Source organism: Cupressus sempervirens, chromosome 6 (assembly GCF_028749045.1).
Source record: "Cupressus sempervirens isolate cs-2001-9-10 chromosome 6, ASM2874904v1, whole genome shotgun sequence".
Lineage (NCBI taxonomy): Eukaryota > Viridiplantae > Streptophyta > Pinopsida > Cupressales > Cupressaceae > Cupressus > Cupressus sempervirens.
Genome location: NC_143123.1, coordinates 397,875,845 through 397,892,579, shown reverse-complemented (window position 1 = coordinate 397,892,579; position 16,735 = coordinate 397,875,845). Strand labels below are relative to the sequence as shown.

The window sequence follows — 16,735 nt, the reverse complement described above, 5'->3', positions numbered from 1 at the left end:
AACTTTGAAAAATTAGTTTAGGTTAGGAGAATACTATACTACTACCAATGATTGTTCATTCTAAAATAATTTTCCTGACATAATTATACTATGTACATGTCATCAAAATTATGACACCAATGCAAAATATTTGACGTATATTCCAACAATAATGCCTTACATCTGACAACATTTTCATTGTAACTTCAATTGCAATCTATTAGAATACTAATGTCATCCAAAAAATGTTATGATGAAGATGCCATATCCTCGATGGCAATGTTATTCGTCATCCATCAGTCAAGTTAATCTGATGGCTTAGACTTCCACATAATCTTTTAATGGAATTTGGTGTTAGGCATCCAACAAGGATTAGCCCCATTGAAAATTTTGACGTCTATTCGTCGATGACTGATTTTGTCTAGCATTTGACAAAATATTGTCAATTGAAGTGACAAATAGATGTCAAAAATTGGTGCAAAATATAGTAGTGAAAAATATAAATAATAGAAAGAAGTCTCTTAAAATATTGGCATGGTTTAGCATGTTCTTCGAAACCATGCTAAGGGCACTGGGCAAACATGGCACATTTGACAAGTAATCACATTATAGGTGTTCACTAATTTGCATTCAGAAGTGTCTGATTATGTTCATTGTCATATCAGCTTTGATATACCATTCTTCATATTTTATACACCAAAACCTTTTAAGTTGAAAAAACCTTGTCACACCAATGCATACTTAAATTTCCTCCAAAATTATCGTTGGCTTTTATGCGTCTATCTATATTAGTGATAAAATAGATGAAAATTATGGCTTCATGCTTTTAGGAGTAGAAATTTTTATGAAACAACTACAACATTAAGAATCTTTTATTGTGTGCTATGATTTAGATTCAACTTACTCACTCTACAACTTTTTCGCATTTTTCCACTCTCTTGGAGTTTGAATTTTGATGAGTGGGATGGCCCTCTAGGGATGGGCCAGATCACTAATTCTTGCCCAAATCTACAACTTTTTTTGACCTTGACTGAGGCTATCCAGGGGCTATAGATTATGATTTTCCTACTCACAAGGATCTTGTAGTGTCTATTGTGCTTCTAGTGGAGTGTCAGGAGAGAGTAGTGAGTCCTAAAGTGTCTTAAGAATGGAAGGACATGATCCTTGGAGGAAAAAATAATCATGTCCCACTAGAAGCCCCCAAGGTGATTAGTTGAGAGGAGGGAGTTGAAATTGTTATTCCAAAAAGTTTGGTTAACAGTGTATCTACCAATCGGAAATTATGCCTACTTGGAAGGTTTGTGGCCTTCTACCCATTGATTGAGATGGCCATTAAGTGAGTAAATAAAAAGAGGAAATTAAAAGGGATCATAACTATTTTAGTGATTTTATGAGGACTCTTCTACTTCAAATTTATGGTGATGGAAGACATGACAATGGTGTTGGGGGGGTCTTGGTTCTATGGGAAACACAGTGTAACGGTGGCTAAATGGCACACTACTCTAGACCCAATGAAAGAGTTGAATAGAATGTATCTAGTCTAGGTTAGGCTCCCAAGACTCCCCTTGGAGTTTTGGGATGAAAGGATCGTTAAGTCAATTGAGAACTCCTTTGGACACTTTGTTGTAGCAAACAAAGTTACCCTTCAAAAATCTAGACTGGTGTTTACAAGGTTTAGTGTGAATGTTGTGAATGGTGCTACTTTAACCTAGTCCATTGTGTTGAGCTCTAAGTGGGGTAAGAGGGTGTAGTCCATTGTATATGAGAATGTAGGGATTTTCTACCAGAATTGTTCTTTGTTTAGACATTTGTTTGTGGATTGCAAAAAGAACAATAAGTCCACAGGGAAGGAGAGGTCAGTAGGGGACAAGGAAGCTCAAGTTGTATCAATGGATAAGGGGGAGGAAGAGTTGGGAGAGAAGGTTTTCATGGATACTTTACTTGGGGAATGGATTAAGGTGGAGGTTGTTGTACCTCTAGGTAGGGAAAAGATAGAACTAGTGGAGGTTGTCGGGAAGATCCTAGAGCCAGGTGGGTCTACCAGTGTGTTGGAGAAAGGTGAGATAGTGGATATTTATGATGGGGATCCTCTCCCCTTTTTGCAAGGTATCGAGGAGTTCCTTGGAACCCCAGAAAGAAATATGGTGATTGAGGAGGTGTGTAGGGGTTTGGAGGACAAAAGTAAAGAGATTGTGGAAGATAAAGGGAAAGATTTGGAAGTGGTGGAGGTGAGCAGAGTGCTTAGTTGGAGGGAAGATGTTCCCCCAGCCACTAAGAGGATAGATAAAATGATTATCTCTTTGTCCCTACTTGAAGAAGAAGAGGGGAAATAAAAAACTCAGAGAAGACAAACTAGAGTCTAAAGGAAACTTGAGGAGGAGAAGGAGCTGAAGTTGGATGTGGGGAATTCTAAGAAATAGAATAGAAGAATGAAATAGATGGCAAGGGAGGTGGCCAGTGATAGGCAACCAACCTTGGAGTCTATGACCAAGGGTAGAAGATGATTATTCTATCATGGAATATGAGGGGGTTGGATAGCCCTCAAAAATAGTTTTCTCTTAGCCAAAAATTATCTAACATGAAAGTCAATATCCTCCTGATCTAGGAAGTTAAAATGACCATGTCTAATCTTGAAAGTATTGATAGTTATATTTGGACAAGGGCTAATTTTTGCTATAGTTAGGTGAAGGGAGCATTAGGATGTGTGGCTTCCTTTTGGAACCCAAGTCTAGGTAAAGGAAATTTTATTCATTGTTCTAAAAATTACCTTATTACTAAACATACGAAAGATGATAAGATCTAGAATGTAATTAATGTGTATGCCCCAAAATCAAGACAAGAGGTCATCTTTGGGAGGAACTATCTATTTTCTTTTTCCATACCAAGAATACTTTTTGTAAGGGAGATTTAAACTCCCCAATGCACCCCTTGGAGGAAGTTGGAGGAGTGATAGATTTCACAAATAGTATGAAGGATTTAGCTGAGTTCATAAAAAAATGACTTGATGGACATGGAGATGTGTGGTGTCAAGTTTACCTAGTCAAACAATAGGAAGGGGGCTAACCTTATCCAAGTCAGCTAGTTAGGAGGGTTTGACTTCTCTCACAAGATTACCCAAGACGGTCTCAGATCATGCCCCTATCTTTTTTAATTGGAAAGAAGAGATATAGGGGGGCCAAAGACCATTTAGATATGAAATAATGTGCTAATCTCATCCTCAGTTTTTAGCTCAAGTGGTAGAGTGGTGGGGGATAAGAGTTGAAGGAACTACAATGTTTAGACTCTACCAAACTAGATAATATTAGAAAGAATTTCTGACCTTGGCAAAAAATGTACATTGGTGATATCTTTAAGACAAAGAAGGAGGTGGAAAGGAAGTTAGAGGAGCTTTTGAAAATGATGGGAGAGGGCTTGGCCCTAGAAGACATGATTCAAGAAGAGGAAAATTTTAAGAGGGTGTTGAAAGATACAATGATAAGAGAGGAGACCTTCTAGAAGAAAAGATCTAGGGTTTTATGGCACAAGATGAGAGATAGAAATACTGCATTTTTCCATAGATCAGCCTCCATCCATAAAAGCAAAAACACCATAGATGTTGTGATAGATGATAATAATGCAAAGATAACAAAAATGGAAGAGATTGGTAGTTGGGCTAGTGCATATTTCAAAAATTCTTTTGAGGAGGAGCATAGAACCATCAATGAGGAGGATGGAGTATGGCTAATTAATTCCATGCCCACAGTGATTTCGATGGAAGAGAATGAGGAACTAACATAGCTGGTCAATGAAGAGGAAGTTTATAAATTTGTTTTCTCCATGAAAGCCTATAATTCATTGGGCCATGATGGTTTCCATCAGCCCTTTTCCAATATTTATGGGAGATTATTAAGACTAATTCATTGTGGGCGTATGCCATTTCTTCAAAACTAGGAAGCTTCTAAAGCAACTTAATAAAAAACTTATTATTCTAATCCCCTAAAGTGAAGGACCTGGAGACTCTCTCTAATTTCAAACCAATTAGCCTATGAAACACTACTTATAAGATTTTTTCTAAGATAATGGTGAATAGATTAAAGCTTTTGTTGCACAAATTTATTAGGAAAACCTAAAATGGGTTTGTCCTAGGTTGTTAGATCCTTGTTGGTAAAGAGATTTGTCACAGAAGAATTGCCCAACAGAGTGTGTGTGGCAAACCGTTCACAACAGTTGGATAGGCCCTTGCTATGCAACCTTCCTCTACATTTAGAGGGGTAGCTCCCTCGTATGATATAATTTTGAAGCTTTTCAAATAGATATAAAATTAAAATTGAAAGGGGAGAAATCTCATAATGACGAATGCACCACACGACTTCAAGGCTTTCCCAAACTACTAAATTAAAACTGCTAATAACAAAAATCAAGATCTACGCTTGAAAACTATTACTAGCACAATGTTGATCCACAGATTCATAAACATCTACACCATACCGTGAGAATGCTCACTACAAAGAGAATCAACATTCTAAACAATTTAGATTTAGAATTAGAGAACTCAAATTGCATGTTCCTTTACTTTCTTGCACCAAGAACTGAAGAGGAATTTCTAATTATAAAGACAAATCTATACATACTTTCCAAATATCATCTTCTAATCAAAATTTCTGCATAGTGTTCCCTTCTTCTAAAGCCAAAAAGTCCCCTTTATAAAGCCCAAAAGAGCCCTTATATAGACACAGAGGTTAATAACCACCTTTATGTGGTTAATAACCACCTCCCAAATACGTGATTTGGGTGAGGTTAATTAACCTCACTAAAATTAACCTCAAATAACAATGACCACTAATTGAAATGTATAGCTTGGAACATATCTTCAGATGGTCGAATCATTGACTTGTTGTTTTACTTGATAAGACTCTTCTTCATGATTATCGCCAAGTTGGACATATTGAAAATGGACAAAGAAATAATCTTTCACAACATCCATTGCTCATGCACTGATTGCAATCTAAATAGTGATACTACAATCTTGACTCCCCATGCCTATTGCTCTCTTTCTCCCTTTCTCTTGCTTTACCATTTTAAGATTCGGATGCTCTATTTGACTCCTCTCTCTCATGTCACATAATCATTCATTGAAATCCCAATTTTCAAACCTGACTCACATAAGTCCTTTTGATCTATTGTTCTGCATAGAATGGCCAACAAATCATTGGCATGCCTACATTTATGCTTTCTAATGTGGAATTTCATCCATTGTGAGTTAAGAAAAAAACCACAAAAAGGATGTGAGAGTACTTCTATCTGAGGAACCCAGCTTACAAGAAAAGCCCTTCCCTTCACTAGTCTGGTAGCCCTCTCAACGGCTATTTGTAAATCTTTTTATGTGATCTTATCAATGCTTAATATGAGGAGGAGGTTGATTTGGCACATGTATGAGTATTGTGGAGTAGAATTGTAAAATCCAGTCACTGTGAAAACATCACCGGGCACGTACCTATAAAGTCTAGCACATGTTGCAACCACCACCTCATAATCCTCCTTGATTTTAGATCTGTCACACCCACAGTTTCAATTTTAGTATAGTGGGCATTAGCTACATTTTGAACCATTTTCAGGTTCTCATGATGCAGGTGGAGTGGAATGAATTCAAAATATGCAAGGTTGGGTACCACTGTAAAATTTGCATTCTCTGGCGGGATTGTGGGATTTACATTGGCAGTAATTCCACCTTCAGTTGCACCGTAATCTCTACTTATCAATGGTAGGTCACTTGCATAATGTCTCAATTTTCTTATGTATAGCTCCATGGAACCTGTCATGACATAATGGTCATTGGACACACTGGTCACTATACTTGTTCCTTTGTTTATTAGAATTGTTAGCATGGGAAGTGCGTATACTTTATCATTAGCTGCAAGAGGTGACCTCAACAAAAGACCAATTAAGTCATGGCCTGTCAACTCAACCAGGCATAATGGCTTTTTAGGGACCTTGGACGTATGCTGATAAGAAAGATTAAGAGCAACTCTATGAGTGATAATAAAAATGTCTCTGTCATTGATTTCAAATGCACCATACTTACCATCAGGCAATACCCAAGCATTCATTTGGCCATACATTATTTCGGGTTGCAATGTTGCTGTAGCTAGAAACACATTTCTACCTTCCAACTTCTTCATTTTCTTTGTGAAAGGAAGAATTACTTCCATTTTGATAAGGGTTTATTCTCATGGTTGTAAGCCTTAAAATAGATTCATGTCAGTGGTGATAAAGGAGCATCTCCAATCAACTCCAACTCCAAACATTTTTAGATCTTCTTTTGCCATGGGAGGAAAGTAGGTGGGCCAATGATAAGGATCCCTAAATTGGGCTATCTCTCCATCTTTCGATCCCAAACTCTGCATTATTTGCCACTGGTACTTTGCAGACTCTTTCTTTGTAGAAGCTTTCGACCTTATCTATGTTTTTGAATGGGTTGAGAAGTGAAGAAAAGTCGCGACTAAGAATAGAGATCTTCATCCAAATAATTCACGTGTTTTGTCATGGCCTGATGAGGGATGAAAAAATTGATCACCTGGCTTTTGTTTCTTACCATTCATGTCTTGAAGGTGAGGGAATTCTGTCAAACAGTTAGAACATAGCCAATTTCCCCACAAGAATTGTAAGCTCCGACGGCAATAGTAAAGACATGAAGAATATGGTAGCTGTTAGGAGCTAGTGAAGGGATCTAAAATAATTGGAATACTGAGAAAAATGCTTCCATATGGTTCCTCTAATTTTCCCCAATCATCCTCTAGAATAAAATGATGGCAATCTGTACCCGGTGGCAAAACACTCTCTTTCACTCCCAAGTGAATGGAAAGAAAAGAAGGTACTTTTACATATAAGCTCTGAAAATTTTGTTCCTATTTAGGAAGCTCCTCTAGTCTTAAAATTCATCTAAAGGTATCCCATCTGGTTGCATTTGAAATGATCTTCTTGGCATAAAATTCTCTGCCATCATGAGAGCCTCACTCCTACCGCTTTTCCATTTTCCAGTTTAATATTTCTGACATTTTCCTTGTATAGAATCGAGCCACCATTATTGATTAGACCTTTAGCTAGATTTGTGGCAATTCCATCTACACCACCAATAGGATAATTTATCCCTCCAAAATGCCTATCACATAGAACCATACTTGCATTTATCATTGGTGTTCGCAAAGCTTTTACCGTGCTCACAATGAAGCACTATGCATCAATGAAATTAAGTAAAACTGGATCTTTAATATACTTCCGGGCTATGTCGCAAGCATTTTGTGGCAAGTAAGAGGCAAGAGTTAGGCATGCCACTGGATTCTTGAAAAATTGGCCAAAAAGATATAATGGCTCCTCCAAAGATTTCAATTCCAGTAAATTCGAAGAATTAAACACCTTCCAACATTCATTGTAAAATTGGGAAATTCCTTCCTTTTCATGGGGGAAATAACTAGTAAGTTCAACAAGAAAATCTTCAAACTCTCTGTGCACATGAATAGAAAGAACCCCTGGCAATGGTAATGAACAGTTGTTGGATCAGGTATGACCTCCATTTTGCAACCAACAGTTGCTAATGCTTTTGTGATTAGATTTATAGAGCCCGTTTCATTCCTCGCGAGCATCTTTCAATTTAACTTTTATTAGGTACCAACGATTTTCCAAGCTTTTTTTTGTTGAATCAAAATACTGTAGGAGATACGATTTTGATCAAAGATGAGTTTCTTGATATACACATCTAGCCTTCCTGAATACTATCTTCATTAATTAATCTTTTCGATGCATATACTGTAATCATGACAAAAGAAATACTTCCACCATCTTGTGCCCGAGATTTTAAAGAGTGTGATTCTTTCTTTTGTTAAAATGATGGGGTGCCTACATCTTTCTCTACTTGGGCATATGCTCAGCCAAGATAACTTTATCATCCCCGTTTTCTATTTCGAACCATCTTCATGTTTGATTTGGAATTTCAAACAGGTTAATAACTGTTTTATAGAGGTTAGGAAAAACATATTTTTGATGGTTATCATTAACCTTTTAAGAGGTTAATAGTTAGGAAAAATGTGTTTTTGGGCATTAACATTAACCTTTGAGAGGTTAAGAAAAAAATTCTTTTGAATGTTATCATTAACCTATTGGGAGGTTAGGAAAAACACGTTTTGGGAGGCGATCATTAACCTTTAATAACTTGAGGCTCAGAAGTTAGATTTCAGCAATTTTAAGTGCTGCGCAGAGCTGCTAACTAGCAGGAGACATGGAGGCTTAAAGACTCACAAAATTCAAAGATAGAATGGACAATTTAAGGCTTAAAACCATGCGAGTTTCAAATATTAACCATGGCCTATAAAATTGAAACAATTTTATAACCGGGCAATAGCTAGCTCTAACTGGGGACAAGGACTGACAAGGACGAAGCTCGAAATCCAGAATGAATAAAATAGTGCCTTATCCATTGGGCCATAAAATAGAGTCATCTAAGGGACCATTTTACAAAAGAGGAACGAACACCAAAAACGGGACAGCAGAAAGAAAAACCAGGCAACAAAACAACACAACAAAACTCCTATTTAGACTATATACAAGGCAGGTTTCCCTACCTCCCGTGACTCAAGGTATAATCATGCAAATCCATTCACTAGCTGGGGAAAATAGATACCATAGCGTGCTAACATGTGGCCACTTTCAGGTTCCTGTGGACTCAAGTGAAAGTTCTCTTTTTGAATCCCAATTTTGAGACTCTTAGCATGCTTCACATCACTTGATAAAAGAATGTATCCAAATAACCATGTCTCATCAAAAATTTCTGATTTTGGAATCAACTTAGCTTCATGTTGCATGTTTTTGATGACTTCATTTCGAAAGGATTGAAGGATAAGGCTCTCAAGTTCCTGGATGAATTTATGATCTTTTTCTCTATTTGAAAAGCCTTGTACTTGAAATTCTAGTGATCGGTGATCATGGATTCTTGAACTTATTTTTGACACCAGACACTTTTTCTTTTCCATAGGAATGTTTTTGTTTGTATTCTCTATGAAATTACTCCAATATGAACACACATCCTTGTCACATTGAATCTTCCCATGATGTATTTCTTCCTTTTCTCCCATTAGATTGCTCAAAGGAGAAATAATCATCTTTTCCATTTTGGTGCACACATCCTCTAATGAATCTATCAGGTTAGGAGAATTGATTATCAGTTGATATTGATGTAAGGGAAATTATTTTAAAAGAACATCATCATATATGCCTTCATCTTCACATTTTTCAATCATTAGATCATAACACATTTCTTCAAGGCCAATTACTTCTCTAGTGCAAGGTACCATCATAATGTTTTCTTCAATATGGTTTCCACTTGTGAACTGGAATGCTTCAAATTCAGGCTTCATGCATGAGGAAGAATAAGAACTTGATGTGTCATCTTCTCTTACTTGAAACTTATCTTTCATTTCCATGTCTATTGTACTTGTCATTAGATATTCATCAATGTTTAAACCAGCTTTGTGCATTAATTTTTCTTGATGACCATCTTCACAAAATGGGAAAACTTCATATTCCACTTGCATGTAACTTGGAAGGGGATCTCTTGACAGCTCATCATCTTTCTCTTGAAAATGATCTTCTACTCTTGTGATGATCATTCCACTTTCTAAAAACTCCTCAACATCCGCAAAAGTAAAGACTTCAATCTCAGGAGTTAATGGAGATGTCTGCAAGATTTCACTTGAGGTTATTTCTTCACCAGTGGTGGTAGAAGATTGTGAAAAATATTCTAAAGAGTTGACTTCATTAATAGAGTCCTCATCATTAATGATTAGGGGTGAATTAACAGGAAGGTCTTCTCCACAAAGAAATTCATCATCTGAAGCATTTAGGCACCAAGTAGGAATAAAAGTAGTATGAAATTCAACTTGATCCGAATTTCCCCCATCTTTAACCATATCTTCTATAATTCCTTGAGAAATACTTGATATTTCTTTTCCCTTTTCATTAGGATTGAGATGGTTGGATATGTTCTCCTGTTTTACATTACTAGACCCTTCTCCTATAGACATCATTTCTTGACCATTTCCTTGACTAGACATAGAATCCTCATCTTCTTTCACGCATGAAGATTTAGATGAGTCATTTCTAACATTTGGATCAAGAGATATTTTGTTACCAAGGAAATAATTCTTGGATGAGTCTTCTTTCTCAAGTTCTTGCAATGTTTTTAGTAAAGAAGGATGTACATTGCCAGGATCTAGGCGTGCATTGCCATAGAATCTTTTTAAAAATTCAGCTTGATTAGGATCAATAGGAGCATGATTTTGATGAGCAATAGGTACAGAAATTAGGGCACCTTTTTGACCACCACTATCCATCTTTGATTGACACGAATCACTTTTCTGGTCAAACTCTTTCTTATAATTACATGTAGAACTTGTTTCTAAAGATGATTTGGGCTTGTGAGAGAAAAATTTATAATCTTTACCATCTTCTTGTTCAATCTTTTGCAAAACTTAAAGTAAGTGGGGATGAACCGTTTTAGGATCTAGCCTTCTGCCACCATAAAAATTCTTCAAGAAATCTAACTGTAAAGGCTCATCGCGAATCTGTTTCTTAGGATATGAAAAGTATTCATCATCACTATCGGTATCACTGTCAGTTTCAACTTTTCCCTTGTACCAAACCATGATTCTGAATTGCCACCTTCAAATAGAGTTGCCAATAATCAATCTTTAAAATAGAGTCGCCAACCTTCATTCCAGGGAAGGTACCTTTTATCAACCATGTTATTGATTATTGTTCACTTGGTTTGGGATGTGACCAAGATTTTGCCTATTTCTTCTCGAATAACTACTATTCTTTCAACAATTACAACATTGTGACCGATAGGAGCTTTTTGCAAGATTTCCCCAAACTCGTCTTCTTCTTCAAGAACTTGATTCACTAGATGGTATTGTTGAGCACTTCGTCTACACCACAGGCTAGAGTGTTCAAGTCTGAAATAATATCCTCATGGGTGTCTTGGAAGCCAAGGTTTGGTTGGAGAACTAGACAAATGTTCTCATATGGTAACACCATTTTACTTCATTACAGGCGAATGTCAATCTTTCTTGTTCAGTCTCCCCAGCAGAGTCGCCAAAAATCTGTTGGTAAACAGATTTGTCATAGAAGAATTGCCCAACGGAGTGTGTGTGGCAAACCGTTCACAACAGTTGGATAGGCCCTTGGTATGCGACCTTCCTCTGCATTTAGAGGGGCAACTCCCTCGTATGATATAATTTTGAAGCTTTTCAAATAGATATAAAATTAAAATTGAAAGGGGAGAAAGCTCATGATGACGAATGCACCACACAACTTCAAGGCTTTCCCAAACTACTAAATTAAAACTGCTAATAACAAAAATCAAGATCTACGCTTGAAAACTATTACTAGCACAATGTTGATCCACAGATTCATAAACATCTACACCATACCATGAGAATGCTCACTACAAAGAGAATCAACATTCTAAACAATTTAGATTTAGAATCAAAGAACTCAAATTGCATGTTCCTTTACTTTCTTGCACCAAGAATTGAAGAGGAATTTCTAATTATAAAGACAAATCTGTACATACTTTCCAAATATCATCTTTTAATCAAAATTTCTGCATAGTGTTCCCTTCTTCTAAAGCCAAAAAGTCCCCTTTATAAAGCCCAAAAGAGCCCTTATATAGACACAGAGGTTAATAACCACCTTTATGTGGTTAATAACCACCTCCTAAATATGTGATTTTGGTGAGGTTAATTAACCTCACTAAAATTAACCTCAAATAACAATGACCACTAATTGAAATGTATAGCTTGGAACATATCTTCAGATGGTCGAATCATTGACTTGTTGTGTTACTTGATAAGACTCTTCTTCATGATTATCGCCAAGTTGGACATATTGAAAATGGACAAAGAAATAATCTTTCACAACATCCATTGCTCATGCACTGATTGCAATCTAAATAGTGATACTACAATCTTGACTCCCCATGCCTATTGCTCTCTTTCTCCCTTTCTCTTGCTTTACCATTTTAAGATTCGGATGCTCTATTTGACTCCTCTCTCTCATGTCACATAATCATTCATTGAAATCCCAATTTTCAAACCTGACTCACATAAGTCCTTTTGATCTATTGTTCTGCATAGAATGGCCAACAAATCATTGGCATGCCTACATTTATGCTTTCTAATGTGGAATTTCATCCATTGTGAGTTAAGAAAACACCCACAAAAAGGATGTGAGAGTACTTCTATCTGAGGAACCCAGCTTACAAGAAAAGCCCTTCCCTTCACTAGTCTGGTAGCCCTCTCAACGGCTATTTGTAAATCTTTTTATGTGATCTTATCGATGTTTAATGTGAGGAGGAGGTTGATTCGGCACATGTATGAGTATTGTGGAGTAGAATTGTAAAATCCAGTCACTGTGACAACATCACCGGGCACGTACCTATAAAGTCCAACACATGTTGCAACCACCACCTCATAATCCTCCCCGATTTTAGATCTGTCACACCCATAGTTTCAATTTCAGTATGGTGGGCATTAGCTACATTTTGAACCATTTTTAGGTTCTCATGATGCAGGTGGAGTGGAATGAATTCAAAATATGCAAGGTTGGGTACCACTGTAAAAGTTGCATTCTCTAGCGGGATTGTGAGATTTACATTGGCAGCAATTCCACCTTCAGTTGCACCGTAATCTCTACTTATCAATGGTAGGTCACCTGCATAATGTCTCAATTTTCTTACGTATAGCTCCATGGAACCTATCATGACATAATGGTCATTGGACACACTGGTCACTATACTTGTTCCTTTGTTTATTAGAATTGTTAGCATGGGAAGTGCGTATACTTTATCATTAGCTGCAAGAGGTGACCTCAACAAAAGACCAATTAAGTCATGGCTTGTCAACTCAACCAGGCATAATGGCTTTTTAGGGACCTTGGACGTATGCTGATAAGCAAGATTAAGAGAAGCTCTATGAGTGATAATAAAAATGTCTCTGTCATTGATTTCAAATGCACCATACTTACCATCAGGCAATACCCAAGCATTCATTTGGCCATACATTATTTTGGGCCGCAATGTTGCTGTAGCTAGAAACACATTTCTACCTTCCAACTTCTTCATTTTCTTTGTGAAAGGAAGAATTAATTCCATTTTGATAAGGGTTTATTCTCATGGTTGTACACCTTAAAATGGATTCATGTCAGTGGTGATAAAGGAGCGTCTCCAATCAACTCCAACTCCAAACATTTTTAGATCTTCTTTTGCCATGGGAGGAAAGTAGGTGGGCCAATGATAAGGATCCCTAAATCGGGCTATCTCTCCGTCTTCCAATCCCAAACTCTGCATTATTTGCCACTGGTACTTTGCAGACTCTTTCTTTGTAGAAGCTTTTGACCTTATCTATGTTTTTGAATGGGTTGAGAAGTGAAGGAAAGTCGCGACTAAGAATAGAGATCTTCATCCAAATAATTCATGTGTTTTGTCATGGCCTGATGAGGGATGAAAAACTTGATCACTTGGCTTTTGTTTCTTACCATTCATGTCTTGAAGGCGAGGGAATTCTGTCAAACAGTTCGAACATAGCCAATTTCCCCACGAGAATTGTAAGCTCCGACAGCAGTAGTAAAGACATGAAGAATATGGTAGCTGTTAGGAGCTAGTGAAGGGATCTAAAACAGTTGGAATACTGAGAAAAATGCTTCCATATGGTTCCTCTAATTTTCCCCAATCATCCTCTAGAATAAAATGATGGCAATCTGTACCCGGTGGCAAAACACTCTCTTTCACTCCCAAGTGAATGGAAAGAAAAGAAGGCACTTTTACATATAAGCTCTGAAAATTTTGTTCCTGTTTAGGAAGCTCCTCTAGTCTTAAAATTCGTCCAAAGGTATCCCATCTGGTTGCATTTGAAATGATCTTCTTGGCATAAAATTCTCTGCCATCAGAGAGCCTCACTCCTACCGCTTTTCTATTTTCCAGTTTAATATTTGTGACATTTGCCTTGTATAGAATCAAGCCACCATTATTGATTAGACCTTTAGCTAGATTTGTGGCAATTCCATCTACACCACCAACAGGATAATTTATCCCTCCAAAATGCCTATCACATAGAACCATACTTGCATTTATCATTGGTGTCCGCAAAGCTTTTACCGTGCTCACAATGAAGCACTATGCATCAATGAAATTAAGTAAAACTGGATCTTTACTATACTTCCGGGCTATGTCGCCAGCATTTTGTGACAAGTAAGAGGCAAGAGTTAGGCATGCCACTGGATTCTTGAAATATTGGCCAAAAAGATATAATGGCTCCTCCAAAGATTTCAATTCCAGTGAATTCGAAGAATTAAACACCTTCCAACATTCATTGTAAAATTGGGAAATTCCTTCCCTTTCATGGGGAAATAACTAGTAAGTTCAACAAGAAAATCTTCAAACTCTCTGTGCACACGAACAGAAAGAACCCCTGGCAATGGTAATGAACAGTTGTTGGATTAGGTATGACCTCCATTTTGCAACCAACAGTTGCTAATGCTTTTGTGATTAGATTTATAGAGCCCTTTTCATTACTCGCGAGCATCTTTCAATTCAACTTTTATTAGGTACCAAACATTTTCCAAGCTTTTGTTTGTTGAATCAAAATACCATAGGAGATATGGTTTTGATCAAAGATGAGTTTCTTGATATACACATCTAGCCTTCCTGAATACTGTCTTCATCAATTAATCATTTCGATGCATATATTGTAATCATGACAAAAGAAATACTTCCACCATCTTGTGCCCGAGATTTTAAAGAGTGTGATTCTTTCTTCTATTAAAATGATGGGGTGCCTGCATCTTTCTCCACTTGGGCATATGCTCAGCCAAGATAACTTTATCATCCCCGTTTTCTATTTTGAACCATCTTCATGTCTGATTTGGAATTTCAAACAGGTTAATAACTGTTTTATAGAGGTTAGGGAAAACATGTTTTTGATGGTTATCATTAACCTTTTAAGAGGTTAATGGTTAGGAAAAATGTGTTTTTGGGCGTTAACATTAACCTTTTAGAGGTTAAGAAAAACATGTTTTTGAATGTTATCATTAACCTATTGGGAGGTTAGGAAAAACACGTTTTGGGAGGTGATCATTAACCTTTAATAACTTGATGCTCAGAAGTCAGATTTCAGCAATTTTAAGTGCTGTGCGGAGCTGCTAATGAGCAGGAGACATGGAGGCTTAAAGACTCACAAAATTCAAAGATAGAATGGCCAATTTAAGGCTTAAAACCAGGCGAGTTTCAAATATTAACCATGGCCTATAAAATTGAAACAATTTTATAACCGGGAAACAATCCTTGATGGTGCTAGAAATACTCATTAGGTGCTTCACTCAATGGAAAAGAGTGGTAATACTGGTATGGCATTGAAGTTGGATATATTGAAAGCTTATGATAAGATCAACTAGACTTTTTTGTATGAAATCATGGTGAAAATTGGTTTTATATAAGAAGTTATAAAATTGGTTAAATAGATGATAGTGACTGTCAATTATTCAGTGTGGTGAATGGATTTCCTTAGGGAAACTTTAGTGGGGAGAGAGGTCTAAGACAGGGGGACCCTATTTCTCCTTATCTATTCATTATGGTTTGTTAACTGCTAGGAAGAGTGTTATTGAGAAATATAGGAGGGGAGATCAAAGGTATTAAACTTGCTACCTCGCTATCGATAGAGGTCATCCAATAGTTTGTGGATGAAACTTTCCTAAGTAGCATAAGCAAAACTTTGGAAATCTATCTTGGAGATATATGCTATCAATGCAGGACACATTTTTTTTGGATAAAAGTATCCTAAGATGCAATATTGCCTCACTCCTTAATACATACCTGGGACTTCCTTTGACTATGAAAGAAGTAAGAAATAATTTTTTGAATACCATTATGGAAAAGATGCAAAATAAGTTGATTGGGTGGAAAGGTAAAACTTTGAGTATTGTGGGTAAGCTACAACTTTTGACTTCATCTCTTCAAGGAATCCTAGTTTAGTTCCTCTCCTTATTAAAAATCACCCAGAGTATGGCGGAGAAATTGGATAAATTCCAAAGAAATTTCCTTTGGTTGGGGAGAGGAGAGAAGAATAGATTAAGTTTGGTGAGTTTGGAAATGGTTTGTAGACCTAAAAGCAGAGGAGGTTTAGGTATTAGAAGGATTACTGGTTTGAATAATGTTCTTCTTACTAAGGTGGGGTGGAAAATGATGAAGGATGAGGCTAATTGGTCTAAGATTTTAAAAGCTAAGTATCTGAGAAATTTGAATTTTACTCATTGCATTTCAACAAATGACTTCCATTGGGATCAAGGATTTTTGGTAATATACTAAAAAAACATAATTTTACTTAGGAAAGGAGTGAGGTGGTTGGTGGGTGATGCCATTTAGATTGATTTCTAGGAGGATACTTGGTTGGTTGACAAACATCTAGTCAAAATGAAGTATGGGTTCCTCCGGGACCACCTCCAGGAGTAGGTAGAGAATAAGGTGTACAATTTTGTTGGTCCAAGGAGGAAGTGGAAAAAGTTAGAACTGCAATAGGACTTCTTAGATGGTGAGAAGCTAGTTGAGGATTTAAATGAGTTCCTTAAAGTCTACAGAATCCCAAGAGTAGCTCAAAATGATACCTTTATTTGGAAGACGACCATGATGGGGGATTTTACAGTTAGTTCTACCTATAGAATAATTTTTGAAAAGGAA

At 36.8% G+C, this 16,735-nt stretch overlaps 2 pseudogenes; both read right to left on the bottom strand.

Moving 5' to 3' along the window:
* Positions 1-6,580: 6,580 nt before the first annotated feature.
* Positions 6,581-7,598, bottom strand: LOC149552737 (prolycopene isomerase 1, chloroplastic pseudogene; annotated as a pseudogene).
* A 5,974-nt stretch (positions 7,599-13,572) lies between these two features.
* LOC149552736 (prolycopene isomerase 1, chloroplastic pseudogene) lies at positions 13,573-14,588 on the bottom strand (annotated as a pseudogene).
* Positions 14,589-16,735: the final 2,147 nt, after the last annotated feature.